General features: G+C 41.1%; 1 pseudogene across 1 annotated transcript; it reads left to right on the top strand.

Annotated features, from left to right (window-relative positions):
• The first annotated feature begins 18199 nt into the window (after window positions 1–18199).
• On the top strand, window positions 18200–23408 carry LOC308415832 (L-lactate dehydrogenase A chain-like; annotated as a pseudogene). Its single transcript has 3 exons — window positions 18200–18360; window positions 19577–19673; window positions 22475–23408. The product of its transcript is annotated as an L-lactate dehydrogenase A chain-like (transcript).

Below are 23408 nucleotides of genomic sequence, written 5' to 3' on the forward strand. Positions count from 1 at the left end.
GTCTGGATAAGAATTCTTTTTAGAAGCAATTAGATCTCTGCCCCATCCCCAGTTTTCAGATCCAAAGTCAGGGCCCTCAGAGCTCAACAACAACAGCAAAAACAAGAACAAATTCAGACACCCCTTCCCTAGACAGTGTACATGCAGAGAGGACCTGAAAGTTTGTATGCATGAAGACTGTATGTTCCCCACCCTCTCTGGAACCTCTAGGTTGGGGAATAGAGGAGTGACCGGGCTCCCAGAACCCCAAGCAGGAGATTAACATCAGAAGCTACTGGAATAAGGGTTCTGGGCTTTCCAGAGTCATCTTTTTCAGTTCCCTGTGACTTTTGTTTTCCTTTTGGTTTTGAGTCTCAACATTATTTTGAAATTCTCTCAAGCCTTCAGAAAAGCTGATAGAAAAGTCCAAATGCCTCCACGAACCCTGCATCTGAGTTGCTCTTTGCTTGCTTTCTTCCCGTTCCTCCTTTGTCAGCCCTCACTGCCCTCTTCCCCCACCTCCCTGTCTCCCTTCCTGGATGGCTCTGATGCCCCACCTTTTATATTCCCAATCATTTTTGAGCTATTTTGGAGAGATTATAAATATGCCCCTAAAAAAATAAATAAATAAATAAAAATATGTCCCTACATGTGTAAGTCCATACTCTAACAGCAAAGGCTTCTATAACCACAATATGAGGACCCAGACCAAAGCGGTATCACCGAAACCCTATTAACCGACTCCAGAACATCTTCAATTTTTGTCAATTTCCCCCAAACTAACCTTCAAAAAAAATTTTGGGTTTTTTTTTTTTTTTTTTTTTTTTTTTTTTGTTGTTGTTGTTTTGTTTTATCTGTCTCAGGACCCAATCCTGAACCACACAGTGCACATAGCTATTGTATGTCTCTGGTCTCCTTTACCTTGAAATGATTTCTCCACCTGTGCATATGTGTTTCATCACTCCAAAGTCTTTCTTTAAAGTGGAGAGGCTGCTTGTTGTGTAGAATGTGATTCAGTTCCTTTCCCCCTACTTACTATTTTATGTATGGACTAGTGGACTCGTGTTGAAAGGGTTATAGTCCATTGGCATTTGTTTTAAGGCTCAATTTTTTTGTTTGTTTGTTTTTACTTAAAGAGAACAATAGGTCATAAAGAAGATATGAGTTGTAGGAAACCAGAAAGTTGTAGGATCCAGACTGGCAAGGATCCCAGGACACTAGAAAGGTACTTCCTAGAGTCAGCTTTGCCTCAGGCATGGACACACCCAGAAGGCCAGGTCAAATGAATTCAAAAGGTACTCCCTCAGACAGAAAACACAAACCCAGAGTGTCTGCCTGTTTTCAGAGAAAACTTACTCTGGTAAATAATTTAGATTAAATTAAAAGTAAATGTAGTTGAAAAACACAGGCAGAGGCATTAACTTCTGAGCAAAAAAAAATATGCAAAAATTTTAATAAGTGGATATTGTATACCTCATGGGGTACCTTTGAATGGTATATATGCAGACATAGTGCTTCAGACACAAAACATTAATTTAACTGAAGTCATGGTGTAATCTGTATTGAGGATATAAAAAAGACCTTTATGAGATGTGGGCTTAGGAGAAAATAATATAGTGAAATGAACCTTCATTTTTCCATAGTTGAATTTCAAAAAGAAAAATGCTTACCACAGACAAAATTAAGAAGTTTACATTCAAGCATGTTATTTAAAGAAGTGCACTCAGTAGGAGAAGGAAATAGCTAAAAGTTATTTGTTGTTGCCTATAGGGAAAAGGAAGGGAGAGACAATGGGCAGCTAATTTTTATAACCAGCTCTGCGGTCCTGCACTATTACCGAAAACATACAACACTAACAATTTAACTGAAACTGAAAAATAGAATGTGCATGCATTAAAATGATAATCACACCATTATATTTTAATTACCATACAAAGCAACAGGTTTCATATGGCATCTTCATAATACTCTGTTTTGGTTGATAACACATATTATTTTAAATAGCAGAGTGGAAATGGCTCTAAAATTTGGGATACATCCACAGAATTTTACATGTAACTAAACTGAAATATTGCTTAGAAAGTGATTATGCCACAAGAAAACACTTATGATCCAGATATGGAGTATTTTGTGACTGGATTGCTTCAGTATTTTGGGATTTTGTTTTGAATTGGAGGTTCTGTTTTAAAATAAGAGTTTGCATCGAAAGAATAGAAATAAAGATAAAGTATTGCCAATAGTTGAATTCTGAATCTCCAAAACTATATTTCGGTCTTTAACAAGAGTTGATTTGGAACTTTAAAAAATATTTCCAAAACTGCAAAGTGTTTACAGACACTGGCCTCCAGTTGTATCAGATCTGACACCTTCTCCTGGTCTCCTTGCACACTGTATGCATGTGTTGCACAGACATACATGCAGGCAAAACATTCATACACACTTAACAAAAATAAATAGGAAGATATGGTAATGCATGCCTTTGATATCAGAACTCAGGAGGCAGAGGCAGATGGATCTCTGTGAGTTTGTGGTCAGCCTGGTGTAAGGGGTTGGCCTGATGCTAATTTGGGCCCTAAAACTGGTTAGGCCAGAAATGAAAGTCCACACTTCGATGCTAGCTGAGTGACCCTGCCCTCAGTTAATTGTGATTGGTAAATAAAGATGCCAACTGCTAATAGTTGGGATTTAGGTGGGTCGAAGAAGTGAAGAAGTGGACCATGCAGGAAGAGAAAGGAAGCAGCCATGGTTTAAGAGTCAAGAGAGTGTGGTCCTGAGGGCTACCCAATTGGAGCTAAGAGTAGCACAGGTGAAACATAGTAAGTAACAACTCAGGGTTATCGATAGGAAAGTAGATTCTAATAGCATGGAGGGTAGGTATCTGCCCAGTTCTTGTGCTGCTTAAGGCTTATTAAAAAATATAAAGGCTGACAAAAATATATTCATACAATTTTTTGCCAAAATGCTTTTAAAAATATGTACATGTATCTCTCTTTTTCTTTTTAAATAAAGTTGTAAGAAAAAAATATATAAAGACTGGGTGTGTCTTTCATCCAGGAACACAATAACCAAAGGTGGGCCGGGTTTAAATAATTTTCTACTATAGCCTGGTCTACAGAGTTTCAGGTGAGTTCCAGGATAACCAGGGCTATATGCAGAGACTGTGTGTCTGTGTGTGTGTGTGTGTGTGTGTGTGTGTGTGTGTGTAACTTCCAATAATATTGATGTATTCATTGCAGAATTTTGAAAAATATTAATATAGACAAAGTAGAAAATAAAAGAAATCCAGATAAAAATTCCATATTAAAATATGGGGTTGTGTCCTTGATATGCATAAAGTGGCCTGAGAATGGCCATGACTGTCAGAGGTGCCAAGATCACCATTGATTTTAAACTGTGTCAAACAGATGTAACAGTTTTGCATGCCTTCATGCTGCTAAATGTGTATAGCGAAGGAGCTGAAGTATAGCTACTGTAACCTGTTTCTGTAATAGGTTGAAGCTGAGGTTCGAGTTGAGGCAACCATGTTTAAGGTCGACTTAGAACACATTGCAAGATCTTGACTCAGAAAGAAAGAAAGAAAGAAAGAAAGAAAGAAAGAAAGAAAGAAAGAAAGAAAGAAAGAAAGAAGGAAGGAAGGAAGGAAGGAAGGAAGGAAGGAAGGAAGGAAGAAGGAAGGAAGGAAGGAAGGAAGGAAGGAAGGAAGAAAGGGAAGAAATAAAAGAAAAAAAAACGAAATCAAAAGTGTGAATTAATATTCATGTTTATAAAACAAGAAAACTTTAACTATTTCCATGTTACATTTTGTTTTACATGTACTTTAGCTCATTGTAACTATTACGTTTTCAAGGCATACAATCAAACCTTGAAAAAAATCAAGTACTGACTAAAAAAAATATTCATATAGTTTTATGTAAAAATTATGTTAAAATCTGAAAAAAAAGTACTGACAAAAATGTATAATTTTAAGCAAAAAATGTTTAAAATCTGTACATCTATCTTTGTTTTGTAAAATAAAGTTGTTTTATAAAAAAAAATAATCATGTTTATTTTCAAGTCTCAGAAATTGAAGTACTAATGTACTGAGGTGCTAGAGAGAAGGTGTCACCCAAACCTGGCACATGTCACTGCAGGCCTGGGCACCTCCTCTCTCAGTGGAGGTACCCCAATTAGGTGAACAGGAGCTATAGGCAGGCAACAAACACAAAGACAGTCCCCCCAACACTCCCCCAGCTCCAGCTGTTGAGAGACCCACGTAAAACTAAGCTGCATGTATGCTACACATATGAGGGAGGGGGCGGGGAGCTAGGGCCAGCTCATGATGGCTCTTTGGTTGGCGATTCCATCTCTGGGAGCCCCAAGGGTCCAAGTGAGTTGACTCTTGGTCTTCCTGTGGAGGCCCTATCACCTTCAGGTCCCTCAGTCCTTCCCCCAGCTCATCCGCTGAGCAGTGGGTCTCTGCATCTCTTTCCAGCTGCTGCTGGGTGGCACCTCTCCGAAGACAGTTATGCTAGCCTCCTGTCTGCAAGCATGTGTTCTGCATGTGCTTACTATTTGGTTTTTGTTATATTCAGAATAATTATCCATCCAGATGTGTGTGCAATGAGAGAGAAGTAAGACCTCTCTCCAATCCATCATCTTCTTAGGAGCAGAGGAATCAGAGAGAACTAAGGGCAGCTCTGGGCGGAGAGAAAGGGAGTGTAAGAGCTGTGATTTAAAGAGCACTTCCTAGGAGCTTTACATCGTTTCCCCAGCACCTCATAAAGGGAAGTAAGGGGACAGTGAGTAGAGGAGGGAAGACAGGAATCTCACCATAAACCCAGGAGTAAATGTTAGGAATTAAGAATCACAATAGAGGGAAGGAGAGGGGCAGAGAAAAAGTCTCTCTCTCTCTCTCTCTCTCTCTCTCTCTCTCTCTCTCTCTCTCTCTCTCTCTCTCTCTCACACACACACACACACACACACACACACACACACACACTACAATCCCAGTCATTTCTTCCCTGTTCTATGGGTCAGAAAGTCAGAAGAGGCAACTACTACATCCAGCTTGGAACTCTGCTGGGATTTGGGAGACACTGTCTGCTTTTCTTTTTCTTTCTCTTTCCTGTTTGGCAGCCAGTTTGTGGGACTAGTGCCTGCTCTGTTATGCTATGGAAATTGTTTCAGCCAGCTCTGCACTGCTCCAGAAGCAGCTGCCAGAAGGTGAAGAGGCTGAAATGGGGCTGGCAGAAGCTCATATTATTTTTACAGAATTATCTCGCTTCCCAGAAAGGCTATAATAACTGGTTTTGGAGAATGAGGAGCCAGTGTTCTGGTAAAGACAATCCCTGTCTCAAGAGCAAGCCACAATTCCTTCCCAGAACCTTGGGCCAGCTCTACATTGGGCACCAGCAGGAAGCAACCAGGCAAGGCCTGTGGGCCAGAACAGATTCCCATCACAGGAAGACCCAGAGCAGCTGCCAGCCTCCACTCTGTTTAGCACAAAATGTCTGCACAGCAGGGTCCTACTAGCATCCCTTTGTGCTTTGGTAGACACATTGATAGCTTTATTTCCCACTTTCCACTCCCGTTCTTTGGTCTTCTACTTCTTCTTTCTCTTCTTCTTCTTCTTCTTCTTCTTCTTCTTCTTCTTCTTCTTCTTCTTCTTCTTCTTCTTCTTCTTCTTCTTCTTCTTCTTCTTCTTCTCCTCTCTCTCTCTCTCTCTCTCTCTCTCTCTCTCTCTCTAATACACACACACACACACACACACACACACACACACACACAAGTATCATCATATAAACTTTTTTTTCCCCAAGAAATGTTATGCAGGCCTGTAATCCTAGCTAGAGCAGAACGATCTCAAGTTCAAAACCTTTTAAGATTGCATAACAAATTCAAGGCCAACTTTGGAAATTTGAGACAGTGTCTCAAAATTGAATGGAGAGAGAAAGAGAGAGAGAGAGAGAGAGAGAGAGAGAGAGAGAGAGCACGTTGGGGTACAGCTCAACAGTAGAGCACTAACATGTGGGAGACCATCACATCCAAGCCTTAGTTTTATCTGCTATTAAGCTTTATCTAAATGATACCGTATGATATGCCCTTTAAGGGCTTTATATTGCAAAAATATTTAATATCAATTCAGGGTTTCTACCCTGCCTCTGATCATTCAGTTCCTGGATAAAAGACATACAACTTGTATTATTTACATTAAGCTTTAATCAACACAAGAACTGGACAGATATCTACCCTCTATGCTATTATTTGTTTCCCAGCCAATAATTACATAATTTGTCATATTTCGTCTGAGCTACTCTTAACTACAATTACCAACCCACATGGCCATTATATTAATACTCTTACCCCGTGGTGCCCTCTCCTTTCTCCACCTTCTTTTGTTTTGTTTTGTTTTTTTTTTTCCCACCTCTTCGTTCTCCTCTGACCCCAAGCCCTGGAACCCTAAATCCTGCCTGTGTCTCTTCTGTCCAGATATTAGCTGTCTATCTTTATTCAGCAATCAGGGATAACTTGTGGGATCAAGGTCACATAGCATCACCTGGGTCTTCATGGAGTTTCTGTGAGCAACCAGTATTTACCATAGCAAAAGACCAAATCTCAACAGCTTTAGTTCTTTGACTCAGCAGGTTTTTGAAATTTGTGTCTATAGTTCATTTATTTCTGTTGCTGAATAGAATTCTGTTGTATAGAGATTATAGCAGATTGATTTATTCATAAAGGGACATTTAGGTTGTTGTTAGTTCAAAGGTATATGATTAAAGGCTGTGATAAATAATTTTGTGCAAGTCTTTGACTGTCCAAGGCTAGCTCGGTCAGACAACAGGTTCCCCAGGGCAGGATGGAGAATTAAAAGAAAAGAGAGTCAAAATTATAAAGTGATTTCAGCCAGTTCTGAGGCTGAAGCAAAACCATTTTTATTCAGTCTTCTTTTAAACCACTTTAATTACATGCTGAAAGATAACATCAGTCCTGAGTCAAGGAACAAGCAAGTCAATAATAAAAAATTTTGTAAACATGTTTCTGGGGGCTAGGTGGGGAGACCAGGGACAAAAGGGGTTTCCAAGAGACAAAGGAACAGCCACATCTACATCTTCTGAGCATGCCCAGAGCTACAAATGTAAAAGTTCTGCCCTGGCTCTTGCCTCCTGGCTCTCTTGCTTCTCTTGCTCCCCCATCCCTACCTCTCTTCCCATTCCCTTCCCCCACTCCCTCCAAGTGCTCATGGCCAGCCTCTCCTCTACTCCTCTATTTCTCTCTCTCTCTCTCTCTCTCTCTCTCTCTCTCTCTCTCTCTCTCTCTCTCTGCCTCTACCACCCTCTTAACTCTCCCATGACCTGAATAAACTCTATTCTGTACTAAAAAAAAAAAAAAAAAAAAAAAAGTTTTGCCCTGAGCTTCAATTGTAAATATTCTTAATCTGGACCAGTTTCTGGAGTTTAGAGCTAGAGTCAGATTCCTGTCTCAACTATACTTTTATTATCCTGGTAATGTCAAAATTTCCGCTGCCAACTGCCCAGTGATGCCAAAACACTCTCCACATTTGACATACACAGACTTCTATGCTACTAAGCAATCTATTCTCCCGGGTTATAATAAGGCAGTAGGAATCTGAGTTCAAAGCCACTATATGGCACATACCTGTAATGCCAGCACTCAGGATCAGAAGTTCAAAGCCACTCTTGGCTTAAAAGTGAATGTATGGTTAGCCTGGGCTGCATAAGATTTATTCTAAATACAAAACTTAAATAAAATATCAATAAGACAATGCAATGTGTGTGGAGAGGTCTCCGAGTCTGAGATTACTGATAGATTTAGAGTCAAAGAAACTGCTTTGTTTTGCCTCAGTCAAGTAAGTGGCCTAATGTTTCTAATAGTTTTTAGGTGTGGTGCCTGTTCTTGGTTGTTTACTTGACTGCAGTTGAAAGACTCAGGAGAGCCTTTGTATCCAGGAGACACCCACTCAAAGAGACACGGAGGCAGCAAAAGCAAGAGGTTTATTAGTCCAGTGCACTGGGGTAGCCTACAATCTAGAGGAGAGGCAACCCTGAAAGACTGTTACAGTTTTTTTATATTTTTTAGGGGTACAGGTTACATCTGCAAGGTTATAATTTAAATTCATTGGCTAAGCATACTGACTTTTAAACCTGTTGGTTAGTGAGCATATCAGGACCTTAACTGGAACTTTCCAGGAGGTCAGATGGCTATCTGTCAGCACATTTTATGATTCTCCTGAGAATTGTTTACTCAAGGAAGTCCCTTAGGCTGAGGCAGGGTGGGCCACTGGGCCATTGTTTCTGCTAGAGTGGGGAGAAGGAGAATTTAAGGAATGTGTAGGGGGGAGCCAAGGGTAGAGAATTTCCCACATCGACTTCCTTCACAATTATAATCAACTAAACCTCTGGGCAATCTGAGAAAATTTTTCTTGGTTGGATCTTTTGAAGTGGGAAGACCCACCTTAAATCTGGGCCACACATTTTAGTAGCAGCCCACATAAAAGAATGTGGAAGAAGGAAGCTTTTATTTTTTGCCTGTTTGCCCTCACTCTGGCTGGTAAATTCATCTATCCTGTTTAGGCATTCTTTCATTGGTGTTAGAACCTACTTCTTCAGGATTCCAATGTAGATTAAAGATTAAGGATACCTAGAAAACAGTCTGAGGACAATCTGCTTCTGGATCCTGGATTCTATTTAATCTGTTTTTGAAAAGAGATTTTCTTCATTAATTTCCAGACCGGCCCCTAAGATTTTTATAACTAAGATCATTCATTATAGTGGAAAATAAGTAAAAGGAACATTTGCATTTAAAAAGTGTAGTGCCCAAGAATGGAAGCACCATTCAAATAGAACTTCATGACAGCTATCTATAATTAGAAAATTGAAAATAAAGTCATGCACTTGAGCGCTAGGATGTCTTTTATGCTATAGTCATTTTATGACCTGTTTTTGATCCCTAAACACCCAGAATTATGGAAAAATTTAAAGGTATGCAAAAATAGTTGCATTATATAATGCAATGTTTTGATATATCTGTCATGAGTTTACTGGCACAATAAAGCTAATTAACATATTCATCATTATAATCACAGGCTTTTCTACCCACACCCAAGTTCATGAAATAACAACTGAGACTGAATTATTATAAATAAATGCTTAGGCCAAAAGCCTTGTCTCAGTCCTGGAAGCTTGTAATTTAATTATACCATTTATTCTATTCTAAGGTATGCCAGTGGTTGGTTACTTCTCTTCATGCAGTTTCACGTGACCATCTTCCTCCAACTTTGGGGCGAATCGCCTCCTGTGCCTGACTCTCTTCCAGAATCCTCTTTTTACTGGAACTTTCACCTTCTATTTCTTGCCTATGCTAGTATGCCAATAGCTTTTTTATTGATAAGTAATGCTTCCAAACAGAACAGAGGAGATTCTTCCTACATATCACTTTGCATACTTTTTGTTTGTGATGAAGATATTTAAGATTTGATCTCTTAGAAAAATTTAATTTTACAAGATAATACATAAAGTATCCTCTTTTCTATTGTATTAGTGATCAGTGTATTTTGGAAGTATATGATTGTATGTGCAGCTAAATCTTATGAAGCCGTGTGCAGATGTGCAGCATTCAGTGTGATATTTTTAAAAAGGAAGTAAAGTTGGAGGAGGAATGCTTTGGTGGGTAGGGGGCATGAAAGAAGGCTCTAATCAAGATGAATTATATGCATGTATAAACTTGGGGAAACTGGAAAAGGGGATAACATTTGAAATGTAACCAAGGAAAATATTCAATTAAAAAAAGAGAGAAAATATATTTTTAACTCTCTTCTAAAGGTGGTGGTTGCCTTTAAAATTGTTTTCAGTTTTTAAATTTTACTTTGTGTATATAGATGTGCTTCCCTGAATGTATGTCCAAGCACCATGTGTGTACCTGGTGGCCACAGAGACCGGAAGTAGGTGTCAGAATCCCTGGAACTGGAGTTACAAAGTTAGGTGCTGGTACTTGAACTGACATCTTCAGACCCAAGGGTTATTTTTTAACTAGAGAAGTTTGACTAAAGTGTTTAGCATAGTCTGTACCCTCATTTGCTTTTTTACGCTTATATTTATTTTTCATATTTTGTTTTTCTCTTCCTCATTTTTGCTGTCATCAGGATGCATAAAGCCATGATTTGATTTCCTGTTATAGTTTAGAAATTTCACAGAAAAAAAATTCACATTTTATTCCTTTTAGTAGTTAGTTTAGATACTTCAACAAACATATTTGCCTTAATTAAATAGATAACTCTTTTCACATATGAGCTATTTTACTTATGCAACTCATTTCTAATGCTCACAATGATTAATATCATTGTTTTTCATTTCTTTAAAAAATATAATATTTTTATCAATTATTGGAGAATTTCTATACACTCTACACACAATGTTATAGTGAGTTAGAAAATGATCCTCTGGTCCCAGATTTACTGGATGTGTGTCTGTGTGTCTGTCTTTTCTTCATTCCTTGTGGTTTGTAGTCTGCCTTCCAGAACTTGAGCAGTACGGCAGTTAGGAAACATGTTAACTGTTAACAACATCAGAAAGGCTATTCAAGGAAGGGAGGAAAATACTGAACTATTTCTCAATAGGCTAGTTAGAAAACTCAGCAGTCTGGATACCTCACTTCATGAAGGTTGAGCTCTGCTGTGACATTTTTAGTCAGTCAGATAGATACTGACCAGGACTCTCATCTTGACTATGCTGAGCCAGGAGACTCAGTATTCTTAAAGACTTATAAGGACACAGATGTTTTATGTTAATAAAAATTTTAAATACCTATAAATTATACATGTGAGGTTTCAGACCCAGGACAAGCCACTGAGATGCATATTTAACATACAAAAGCAGACCTGGCCTCCAGGTTTTCCCAGCATCGCTCAGCTTCTACCTGTTACAGGGTATAACTGGCATACCCCACCCTCTATGCTGAAATTAACAGCCCAGGACCTGAGAGCTTCCCCCAATAAACTTGCCTTTATCCTTTAATTCAACTCAAATTGGCTTGTTTCATCAATAGAGATAACTTATTAATGTGCATTAAAATTATTTTATCAGACTAATTGCGATAGATTTGTTTTAAAAGGTTTACACTTGTGACACATATGCATAAAGCATGTACACAAAGGACAGAGGACAACTCTGGAAAATTAGTCCCCTCCTTCTACCTTTACATGAGTTCTGGGAATCAAACTCATCATCAGGCTTACACAACAAGCTCCTCTACCTGCTGAGTCATCTTGCTGGCCTCAAATTTCTTTGTCAAGGATATCCCCTCACACATAATTGATTTTAGGATAATGAGGTCCCAATTGACCTTGCATCATATGACACAAATGCATATATTTTTAGTGTTTTTGAAAATATAGTTGCATAATTTCTCCTCTTCACTTTCCTCCCTCAACTTGTCCCATGGACCTCTACCATTGGTTGTTATTCAAATACATGGCCTCCTTTTCTTTACTTCTTGTTTTGTACACACACACACACACACACACACACACACACACAATGTATACATATATATGTATATATGTGGAAATATATACAGAGAGACACAGACACACATAGAAACACAGAGAGACACACGTAGACACATACAAACACACAGACAAAAATACAGAGACAAAGGTAAGTATATCCTGCTCAGTACATATAGTGGAACTTGTTTGTTTTATTCAGGGCTGATCATTTGGTTTTCTACAATTTTCCATTTTCCACAATAATCCCTGAGCTTTAGGTGCAAGAGTTGTGTGTAGGGAGCCGTTTGTGCTGCACCCAAACGTGGTGCCGGCTTCCCGCAGAGAACTCAGCAAACAGAGCTGTGGCCCAGCCAAGAGACTTAATGCGCATGCACCACATAGTCACAGCCCACCCCCGGGGCACGTGATTGAGCTACAGGAGGATGCACCAATCAGGTAGCAACACAAGTCTCTGAGGCATGTATAGCAGTGCATTTTCTCCCACACGAGAGAAGAAGAGGAAGATAGAGAGAGAGAGACCACGTGGAGGGATGGCGGAGAGGCACCAAGTGGAAAGGGACCCGATAGAAGAGATTGCGGGAGGTTCCGCGTGGACAGAGACTGGACAGAGAGATCGTTCGTGGGGGACTGCGCGTGAGAGGCCATCTAGACAGTAGAACTCGGTAGGGAGTCCCCGACTCAGAGACAAGTTTCCTGCTCATGAAGCCCCCTGCTCAAAGTGCTGTTCAATAAAAGTTATCCGCAGAAGAGTTTGTTTTGTTGCACGCCTGTTCCTAGCGGCGGGAAGCGTGGGCGTGTGACAAGTTGTGTTATAGATGTCTCTGTTGGGACTGTGCTCCACAACTTTACATTTTGATTGGTAGATGTGTTACAAAAAAAAAAAAAGTTTCCTTGATGACTGGTAAATGTGAAAGCTTAGACATGCAAGTTGTAAAGGTACAAAACTGTTTCAAACGTCTTTCTATTGCTATATTAAGACTTTGAAAGAAAAAGGGCATGTGCATGCAGGAAGAGAGGAAATACAGAGAGGAGGGAGAAAGAAAATGTAGAGAAGGAGGAGAGAGTAAGAGCCAACGTGTCTGAATTACATAGGGAAGAACTTCTGGGGGAGGGGAAGCCCCACTTCTGAGCTGAAAAGTTCAGCATATAAGGCAGGGTATGCCTACCAGCCATGCCCTATAGAGTAGAAGCTGAGGAATAATGGAGAACCTGGAGGCCAGGTCCACTTTGGTATGTAAAACATACATGTCAGCTGTCTATCCAGTATCTGAATCCCAACAATCACAAGCTCAAAATTTAAATTTCCTTTGGTTGTCTTCTAAATATAGACTTAAAAGTACTTCTTATTCTCCTGAAAAACATCTCTGTCCAATTTATATATTCAGTCCCCTGGAAAAGTGTTAATGCTTTTAGCCAAGGATCATTTTGGGGTCCCTAAACTTTTCCTATGATTCAAAGGTGTGAGTCTATTGCTTTTTCTACAATGGAGATTTCAGTGCAGACTATGAACAATGATAATGCTAATATGTTTAAAATTTGTATATGTAAAATTTATCTCTTTTTACAAAATTAAAATATTTATGTAAGCTTCAGGGAGTCATGAGACCTGTATACCTGTCACAGGTCAAATGAACTCTAGATAAATACTCCTGTCAGTCAACAGCCTAAGTTTTCCAGCCTTCTGTCTACTCTTGAGGATGGGATCTCCCTCTCAACTCTGGTCTGGGAACCCCGCCCATCCCTCTCAATAACTACTAGGCCTATGGTCCAGGAATTTTAAATATACACCCTGAATTTAAAAAAAAAATCCCCAAACTCCTTACCTTTACCATTCCTAGTCTATCTGTCCCAGCAGAACCCAAATGTAATCTGTTCCAAAACTGCTTACAACATGCTGTCCTCTGGTATCCCTTTAGAGCTTGCATTTTAGGCTACTCCAAAGTGTAAGACCCAAATTGAGTCTTATCTATTTGAGGCTCCCATGAATGAGACCAGATATTGGGAATTAATGCGAAAGCAAAAGGTTTATTCATCCAGTGCACTGGGGCGACCTACATCTAGAGGAGAGGCAACCCTGAAAGGCTGTTACAAACAGTTTTTATACTTTTTAGGGGTACAGGTTATATCAGCAAGGTTATAATTTAAATTCATTGGCTAAGCATATTGACCTTTAAACCTATTGGTTAGTGAACATATGCGTCAGGACCCTAATTGGGACTCTCTAGAGGGTCAGATGGCTATCAGTCAGCACATTTTATGATTCTCCTGAGAGTTGTTTACTCAGTCCTAACCCTTAGGCCAAGGCATGTTGGGCCACTGGGCCATTGTTTCTATACAAGTTGGGGGTAGATAATTTTTTACTTCTTTCATTTCCCCCTTTCTCTGGGCTACCATTTCAAGACTACCATCTTGAAGTCTAAGGTCATCTTGTTTCACAGCCTTATACTGTTGTTTGAGCACCGTTATTTGCACAGTGTTAAGGCTCCTTGAGGAAAGCAACTAAGCAATTCAAAATGCAAGGAACGAACTTTAAGAGCAAACATAGGATGATCAAAGGTCTTATCGAAGTTGAAACTACAATGACTCTCCTAACTGTAAAAACAATAGCCCTCTCCTGTTCTATAGGACTACTACCGCCAGGGAGGTGAGCAACTCCCAAAGGTAGAAAACAAAATCTTTTATCCTCTGGAAATCAAGGTTTATGGCTGCATGAAAACTAGAGTAGTGGCTGGACGAGATTACCAGGGAGGCAATTCTCATTCCTAACCCTCCCAGGCTGGATCTCAGAAGCACACTCAGGGTTAAGGCTGTAATTGATTATTTTTCTTTTCTTTTTCTGGCTTAGACCTGGTCTCTTGGAACCCTCATGATACAGGAGCTGAGGCATCAGCTGAACTAAGACACAAAACCCCTTGGTCTGATGTACACAGGGGTCAATCTTGAAAAGTAAGCCCAACAGGTAATCTCAGCGGGAATCAAATACCCGTCTGCCATAGTCATGAGTAGAGTTACAAAGAAACTTTTTCTCTAGAAGGGCAGTGCCTGTTCTTAGTAATTGCCCAGACACTTGTTGCAAGGTGAGAGATTATGGGGCCCTCCACCGGCAGCCCTCATGTGTTCTGTCTTATGGGGCCCGAGGCAGCTATTTTCTCATAATATGGTGGAACAGTATCATAGCAGAGCTCACAAAAGGTGGTAAGGGAAGGCTTGGTTGAGTTTAAAACTAGAAAAGACTTTTCTGTAAGGTTTAGAAGTGGGTGCTCATCACCTGGGGTATCCTGATGAAAGAACAAATGTTCTATTATTGAGGCCACTCTGGTTACCGAAGTAACCCCAGTTACCACCTTGGGCCATACTGTAAGGGTTGAAATAGTGCGTCAAGAGGCCGGAGGTGCCAGACTATAAGAGTTAGGCCCGATGGAAGTAGTCAAGACCTCAATCCACAAGTAGATGGTACAAAGAAACCCATTATCATAGCCAAATTGATATAGCCTTAGTCTCTAGTTGTATTTCTTTTTTTAAGTATATGCTTGGCGCCAATGGCTTCCTACACATGCTCTTTTTCCTGCTTCAGTAAATCAGATGGAGAGGGGGTTGTAGGGGAAATTAAAACAGAGCCCTTCTCCTTCTCAGCTACCACTTCCCCAGGTGATGTCAAGATAGGTGCCAAGGACCCTAAAGGACCCGGAGGCCCTACCAGTCCATGGGCTTGTGCAACTGCTGCTGCGTGTTAGCCCCCTGCTTGTGGAATTCCTTGTTAGAGTAATTAAATCCCATCCCATGAGGAGTGGGAAGTGGACTCTAAACTCTACACACTAAAAAGTAGGCATCAGCTCCTCCGCTCTTAAGAGCCCATGCCCTACTCCGCACATTTCGGGGGCACACATAGACCGGGAAGAGACGTAGCTTACTCCTTAGCTGATGGTGCCCACACCCTAATCCTCATCCTGCCAGACCACCCCCAGGACAGGGCTTCAAGGATCATGTGGGTTCACCCTTGCATTCTAGTAGTCCTTCGCCCTGTTCCACTTTCCAGTAAACCCCAGGTCTATCCCCTCAGACATTTTCCTTTATCTACCTTAGTTCCACATGCATCACCTTCTGGCATGGCACACAGCTATCTACTACCTGTCCCACTAGATGCCTCAAATCTGTCACAAAAGAATTTGACCATAAGATGGTCCTCACAAGTTTGTCAACCTCTAGATGAGTCTACTGATGCATTTGCTTCAAGTCCAGTACTGTATACCAGCTTCTGGATTGGGGCAATGAGCTCAACAGGTTACAGGGGTTAGGCACCATGAGGTAGAGATTGGCCACCCATTTGTTTTCCTCTCAGACATCTTGAACTGGCTGACAGTCGTTGGTTCCTGGTTGACACACCGGTTGGAGAGGTGTGTTCCAGGCTGATTGGCACTTATGCAGAACCACAAGTTGGAGGAGCCAGATGATGTGTGGCATAATCCCGTCTCGAACTTCCTTTGACATGGGTTACTGATGCACCACTATCGAGATAGCCTGGGCTTTACAGTTCTATAATGGACGAGGGGCTGGTTCTTAGCCTCCTCCATTTCTGCGGTCTACCCAGGTTTGTGGATATGCTGGCAGCTCAAAGAGTTGATACTTGTACTCCAACTGGATGGTTAGGACTTACATGGGCTCCCTTTTTGGCCCTCTAACCTGTGGTCTATCAGGGTGAAAGTGTATTTGTGCCACCATCTTAGTCAAGAGGTCTCTCCCCAACGAGTGGCAGGGACAGTCTGGCATTACTATGAATGAGTGGGATACCCGGCCCACTCCAAGATCCACAGATATTTGGGTAGTCCATGAATATTGTGTGTTGTCAATAGCCCCTCGAGCCCAAGACTTTTTGGTTGACATGGGTCCTTCAGTTTGTAGCAGGACAGAGGACTGAGCCCTGTATCTACAAGGAACTGGATAGGTTTCTCTTCCACTTTCAAGGTTACCCTGGACTCGAGGAGGGGTTCTGAACCCTGTTCGTCCTAGTCGCTGTCTTCTTGTATGGTCAGAACTTTGGGGGTGGTTCGGGGGTCCCATTGTTGGGGTCCCCTTTTCTTCTTGTTTGTACAATCTCTGGCCCAATGGCCTTTTTCTTTATAGTAAATACATTGATCCTTGTCGAGAGGCTCCTTCCTAGTGCCAGACTTGGTTCTTAATTCCCTGTGCTTCACTCCTGTGGCCAGGATCCTCTGTAAATTCCTTTCCTGCCTCCTCTCTCTCTCTCTCTCTCTCTCTCTCTCTCTCTCTCTCTCTCTCTCTCTCTCATCTTTTTTTTTCTTTGCTCCTTCTCATCCTCTGTCTCCCTGTTATGGTAAACTTTCTCAACAACCTGCATTAAATCTCACAGTGACTCATCTCATGGTCTCTCTAGCCTCTGAAGGTTTTTTTCCTGACACCTTTACCGGTCTATAAAAGGCATAGTCACTTGTCTGCTCCCTGCTTAACCTCATGTACCTTTGTCAAATCAGTGGATCATCCTGCAACCCCCACGGAGCCTGGTGATAAGACTTTAGGTGCTCCCCACCTTCAGGAGAGTTGCAGTCTAGTCTGGTCTTCAGAGAGGGAATCTCTCACATATGTCAGCAGGGTTCTGAGTGGGAGTCCCATTTGCCCTGTGGACATTCTTTCTGGTCTCTAGAATAATACACTCGTAAAGAGAAGCTGCAAAAGCTGCTGGCAATCATCCCAGGTAGGCTGATGGGTGAAGAAAACAGAATCTAAAAGGTCAGTGAGCCCCCTAGAATTATCAGAAAAAGGGAGATCTGGGACAAAGAGGTCAGAGGAGAAAGAGTCCTGTAGAATCTTTCTTAGGTGGCATGCAGTCCTGTAAAAGCAAGGATCTGGGTTGAAGGGAAAGGCCAAAAGGGCTGGACCCATGGAGGGGTGTCCAACACCAGATTCTCCCAGATCAGGATCTAAAGATCGGGGTGTCCACCCACACCTGGACCAAAAACTTTCTTCTTCTTAAGATCATTCCAGTAATCTAAGCTTAAACTTAAAGGGTAGAGGTGCTCTGTCTCATGTCTAAAAATAATGTCAGTTCAAGTCCATACACACACACATACACACACACACACACACACACACACACACACACACACACACACAACAAAAACATAAAAATAATGTCAGTCCAAGTCCACACAGACACAACAAAAACTGGAACAAATGGGTTCAGTTCTCACAATCTTGGGCATTCCTGCCAAGAATGCCACAGGTAGCTGCTAAAACTGACTGGGGTGCAATTCTCATAATCCACAGCCTCCAAAATTAACTAGTGGTGTTCCACTAGAATTCCCAGAAAATCTGAAGCATCCTCCAGATTCTCTGTGGCCACGACGTTAAGGCATGTCTGCCCACTGCTTACTGGCCACAGGATTCACAGATGTTCGTGAACAAGCCAAAAGTAAACAGAACGACACAGACAAAACACATAGACAGTTCACCCCGCCAAGGGTACAGAACAAGACTCAGCCAGCTCTTGTCGATACAATCCACATAGATTAAGAACCAAACATATGGACATTGCCCCTGCCACAGGTACAGAAAACAAGTAAACAGGTTACTATGTCAGCAAATGCTGACACAGTCAAACAGATGACTCTCCAGCTCCCGCTGTCCAGAGTGAGGTTCCAAATGGAGTCTAAAGCATCCTTCAGACTCCCCAAAGTCAAAACAATGAATCCCTAGCTCACGATGGCCAGAGTCAGGTTCCAAATGGAGCCTGAAGCATCCTTCAGACTACCCAAAGTCAAACAAGTGACTTCCCAGCTCATGCTGGCCAAAGTTGTGACTTACAGAAGCTCTAGATCAAACCAAAACCAAGAACAAGAGAAAAACAATCAAGACAAGACAAAGTAACTGTGCGGTACCTGACCTTGAGGCCTGTTGAGGCCTGTGTCCTCTGTTCATCGGTCTCTCGTGTCCCTTCAGGGACTCTCATTTCTTCCTGGCCAATGCACCTCACCAGCCCTAGGTACTCACTCAGAATCTTGGCAGTGAGCAAAGCAGATATTCCCCAGCCTGCCTCCCTCCTCCCTTCCCAGCCTTAGCCAACATTCCAGCCATCCTAGACACCCCTGAAAATGATGCCTCAAGTTCAGCAGGCAGTAGTTATAGAAGAAGTACTTTACCCCTTATCATCAACTAAAAAGCTGAAACTCAGATCCCAAATAAATCAGGAACAAGTCTCACTCAGTACCTGTGACTCCTCCTGGTACCTCTCACCATACCCCGTACCCTAAACCTCTCCAGCCTTCCAGGCCAGGGACTAGGTTTCCCTTCCCTGCTCCTCTGACCGCTATACAACTCAGCCATTTGGACTCTGTGCTCTCTTGGTTCTCCCATTCTCTTGGCCTCTTGGGCAGTGGCTCCTCTCTTGGTGTGCTTGTCCTCTACCCCCATAATTCTCTCCCTCTCTTGCTTCACCCACCTCTCTGTTCTCTGATGCCCTGGTTCAGTATGGACTTCTCTAGATGCCTCTGGCTATTTTCTTCCTCATATTGAGAACCAGCCAGACTCTGCCTGAAGGTTCGAAGCCATTTTGTTATAAGGTCAGAACAAGTTCATTTCTTTTTGCCACAAAATTTGAAAAAAAAAAAAATGTTTGACAGTACTTTAACCTGTTTCTGGAATTGATATGTTCCCCACCTATGGAGTTTGACTCACTTTGAACATACCCTGAACTCTACCCTGATAAGGTGTTCCAACAAAGAGTCTTGAGATATCTTGAGATATTCTGCCAAGCTGAACGATAATCTAACCTGTAAAATTTGTTTGCCAAGTCCTTACATTACAAATTCCATTGAAAATCCCCAGTTTGCACTTTTTTCCCTATAAAAGGAGGCCTGAAACCCCACACTGCCCTCTCAAATCCCACACTATGCATAGTAAATAAAACTTACTTAATAGGCTTTAATTTGGGTGGTAGACTTCATTCTTGCTCAGTGGGATCAACAATACCTCCAATAAAATCTCTCCCCTTAATTTTACCTGCAAGTATCTATTAATAAGGACTACATCTATCTATGGGTGTATTGATTCTATAAGTAGTTAATGTTTATGTTGGTTTAGTTGCTATGGGACATCTGAAGAGGAAAACTTCGAAGTTGCCCGAATAAGTCAAATGCACTTTTTATTCACCACAAGCCACACTGTCCCAAGCAAAGTTGTGAGCCTTGACTTCCAGTTCATTCAAGTTTTTAAGGACAAGAAACCAGAGACTGTGTTGTATACAGAAAGGTGGTGTCTTATTTAGGGTTTCCATTACTGTGAACAGACACCATGGCAAAAGCAACTCTTATAAAGAACAACATCTAACTTGGGGCTGGCTTAGAGGTTCAGAAGCTTACTTAGTCCATTATCATCATGGTAGAAAGCATGGCAGTTTCTAGATTGGCATGGCACTGGAAGTAGGAGCTGAAAGTGCTACATCTTGTTCCAAAGGCACCCAGGAGAAGACTGTCTCATGGGCAGCTAGGAAGGTCTCAAAGCCTACCCTCACAGTGACACACTTCCTCCAACAAGGCCATACCTCCTAATAGTGCCACTCCCTGGGCCAAGTATATTCAAATCACCACAGGCAATTTTGGACATCCACAGCAAGCATTTACAGAAATGGAGAGATAGTAGTTAAATGATCAAGCAGTTACTTTTAGCTCAGGGTCACATTGCATAGAAATTTATAGCTGGTCCAGAGATCAATATATCATAGGCATTTATTGCCTGGTCATAGTGACCAGAGACCAGTTATGCCCGTTAGTTTTAGAACTTAAAATATTCTTAAGAACCCTTTTATGTGATGGCATAACTATAGTTCAGTAACTCATAACATAGTAAATTGGTAGTTATAAGTTTTCCTTCAGGATCCATGACTTCACTAGTCCTGGGCCGTTGGCTAGGTTTCTAGTACCAGGTATGATTTCCCTCTTGTTGAGTGATTTAAGTCCAATTAGAGAACTATTAGTTACCACTGAAATATGTGTGCCACTTCGGAATTTTTAGGGTTATTGTGCCATGCTGGTCCCTGTTGTGATTCATTGGCACCATAGCTGGGTAGGACTTTCGGTTGTTTCTCTCCCTTGGTGGCTTACATAGTACCTTCTGAAACTATAAAAGATAGCCCTCAAGGAGAAGTCATTCAGGTTAGACATACTTCAGGCATATCTGGGTCCTATGTCTGAAGTACGTGGTGTCTTTATCAATAGGTACTTACCTTCCACCTCTGGGCTACAAACCAGGGACAACAATAGCCTATAATGTTTTGGTACTCTCTTTAGACAACTCTGATAAACAATTTAAAAGGGGGTACCTAACATTAGATAGTTCATGGATATTGGGGGTTCTTTGTCCAGATGAGAAATTTTTATTTAATCTGTGTATGTATATGTGTATATCTATTATCTATTACCTATTATCTATTATCTATTATCTATTATATATTATCTATTTATTATCTATTATCTATTATTTATTTAATATCTATTGTATATTATATATTGTATATTACATATTGTATATTGTGTATTGTACATTGCATATTACATATTGTATATTATATATTACACATTACATACTCTATATCATATGTTGTATGTTGTATGATGTATGATATATTATATGTTATATAATACATATCTTTAGTTAGGTAAGTTATATTATGATTTCTTATAACTTTTTCAAATATCCTTTCATTTATGTTACCCTCTGTGATAGTTTGAATATGTTTGGCCCAATAAGTGGGACTCTTATTAGGAGATGTGGCTTTGTTGGAGTAGGTGTGGTGCTGTGGGCTTGGGCTTTAATACTCTCATCCTAGTTAACTAGAAGTCAGTATTCTGCTGGAATTACCCCAATAAAGATGTTGAACTCTCAGCTCCTCCTGTACCATGTCTGCCTGGATGCTGCCATGTTACCACCTTGATGAACATGGAGTGAACCTATAATCCTGTAAGCTAGCCCCAATTAAATGTTGTTCTTATAAGAGTTGCCTTGGTCATGGTGTATTTTTATAGCAATAAATCCCTAACTAAGACACATTCCTTTCCTTTTAGTCTGTATTTATCTCCATTTGTTTCCCTAACTAGAGCAGGGAGTAGACAAGGCTGCCCACTCTTTCTCTGTTCAATACACAAAGTCCTAGCCAGAGCAATTAGACAAAAAAATTGAAAAGAAGTCAAAATATCACTATTTGCAAATATGATAATATACTTAAGTGTCCCCCAAAAATCCACCACAGAACTACAACAGCTGATAAACAACTTCAGCAAAGTGGCTGCATATAAAATTAACTTGAACAAATCAGTAGCCTTCCTCTACTTAAAGGACAAAGAGACTAAGAAAGAAATTAGGGAATCAACACTCTTCACAATAGTCACAAAGAATATAAAATACCTTGATGTGACTCTAACCAAGCAAGTGAAGGACCTGTATGACAAGACCTTCAAATCTCTGAAGAAAGAAATTGAATAAGATCTCAGAAAAATCCATGCTCATGGACTGGCAGAATTAATATAGTAAAAATGGCCATCTTGCTAAAATCAATCTACAGATTTAATGCAATCCCCCCATCAAAATTCCAACTCAATTCTTCATAGAGTTAGAAAGAACAATTCCCAAATTCATTTGAAATAACAAAAAACCCAGACAGTGAAAACTATTCTCAACAATTAAAGAAATTTTGAGATAATCACCATCCCTGACCTCAAGTTGTATTACAAAGCAATAGTGATAAAAACTGCAGGGTATTGGTACAGAGACAGGAAGGTTGGAGGCCCAGAAATGACTTTAACACACCTATGGTAACTTGCTCTTTGAAAAAAGGAGCTAAAACCATCCAGTGGGGTGTGCTGGAGCCATTGTCATTGAGCCCAGGCCATGCTGCTTTTGCTCCCATGTCGTCACCCCCCCCCCCATCATTCACTAAAGGTCTCAAAAGATTCAAAGTCCAAGATGGTAACCCTTAACGACTAGCAGATTGTGCATCTTCTTAAGAAAAAACAGGTCCCCCAGAACAAGATTACAGTTGTAACTGTTGGTGCTATTAGCATGGCTTGTGTCATCAGTATCTTAATAAAGGACTTGGCAGATGAGCTTGGCCTTGTTGGTGTCATGGAAGACAAGCTAAAGTGAGAGATGATGGATCTCCAGCATGGCAACCTTTTCCTTAAAACACCAAAAATTGTCTCCAGCAAAGACTATAGTGTAACTTCAAACTCCAAGCTGGTCATTATCACAGGGGGCCCGCCAACAAGAGGGGGAGAGCCGACTCAGTTTGGTCCATCGAAATGTGACCATCTTCAAGTTCATCATCCTCAGTTTTGTGAAGTACAGTCCAAACTGCAAACTGCTTATTGTCTCAAATCCAGTAGATATCTTGACCTATGTGGCTTGGAAAATCAGTGGCTTCCCCAAAAGCAGAGTTATTAGAAGTAGTTGTAGTCTGGATTCAGCTTTGTTCCCTTACCTGATGGGAAGAAGATGGGGAGTTCACACACTAAGCTGTCACAGGTGGGTCCTGAGAGAGAAGGCACCTCCAGTGTGCCTGTGTGGAATGCCATTTCTATGAACCCAGAACTGGGCACTGGTGTGGATAAGGAGCAGTGGAAAGATGTTCACAGCAGGGGTTGACTGCACATGAGCTGACCAAGCTGAAAGGTCACCTGGGCCACTGGCCTCTTTGTGGTACTTGGCTGACAGCAGAATGAAGAACCTTAGACTGCTGTATCCCAATTCCACCATGATTAAGGGTCTCTATGGAACCAATGTCCCGTGTATCTATAGTGTAACTTCAAACTCCAAGCTGGTCATTATCACAGGGGGGCCCGCCAACAAGAGGGGGAGAGCCGACTCAGTTTGGTCCATCGAAATGTGGCCATCTTCAAGTTCATCATCCTCAGTTTTGTGA

This window comes from Micromys minutus, assembly GCF_963924665.1.
Source record: "Micromys minutus genome assembly, chromosome: X".
In the NCBI taxonomy this organism is placed as follows: domain Eukaryota; kingdom Metazoa; phylum Chordata; class Mammalia; order Rodentia; family Muridae; genus Micromys; species Micromys minutus.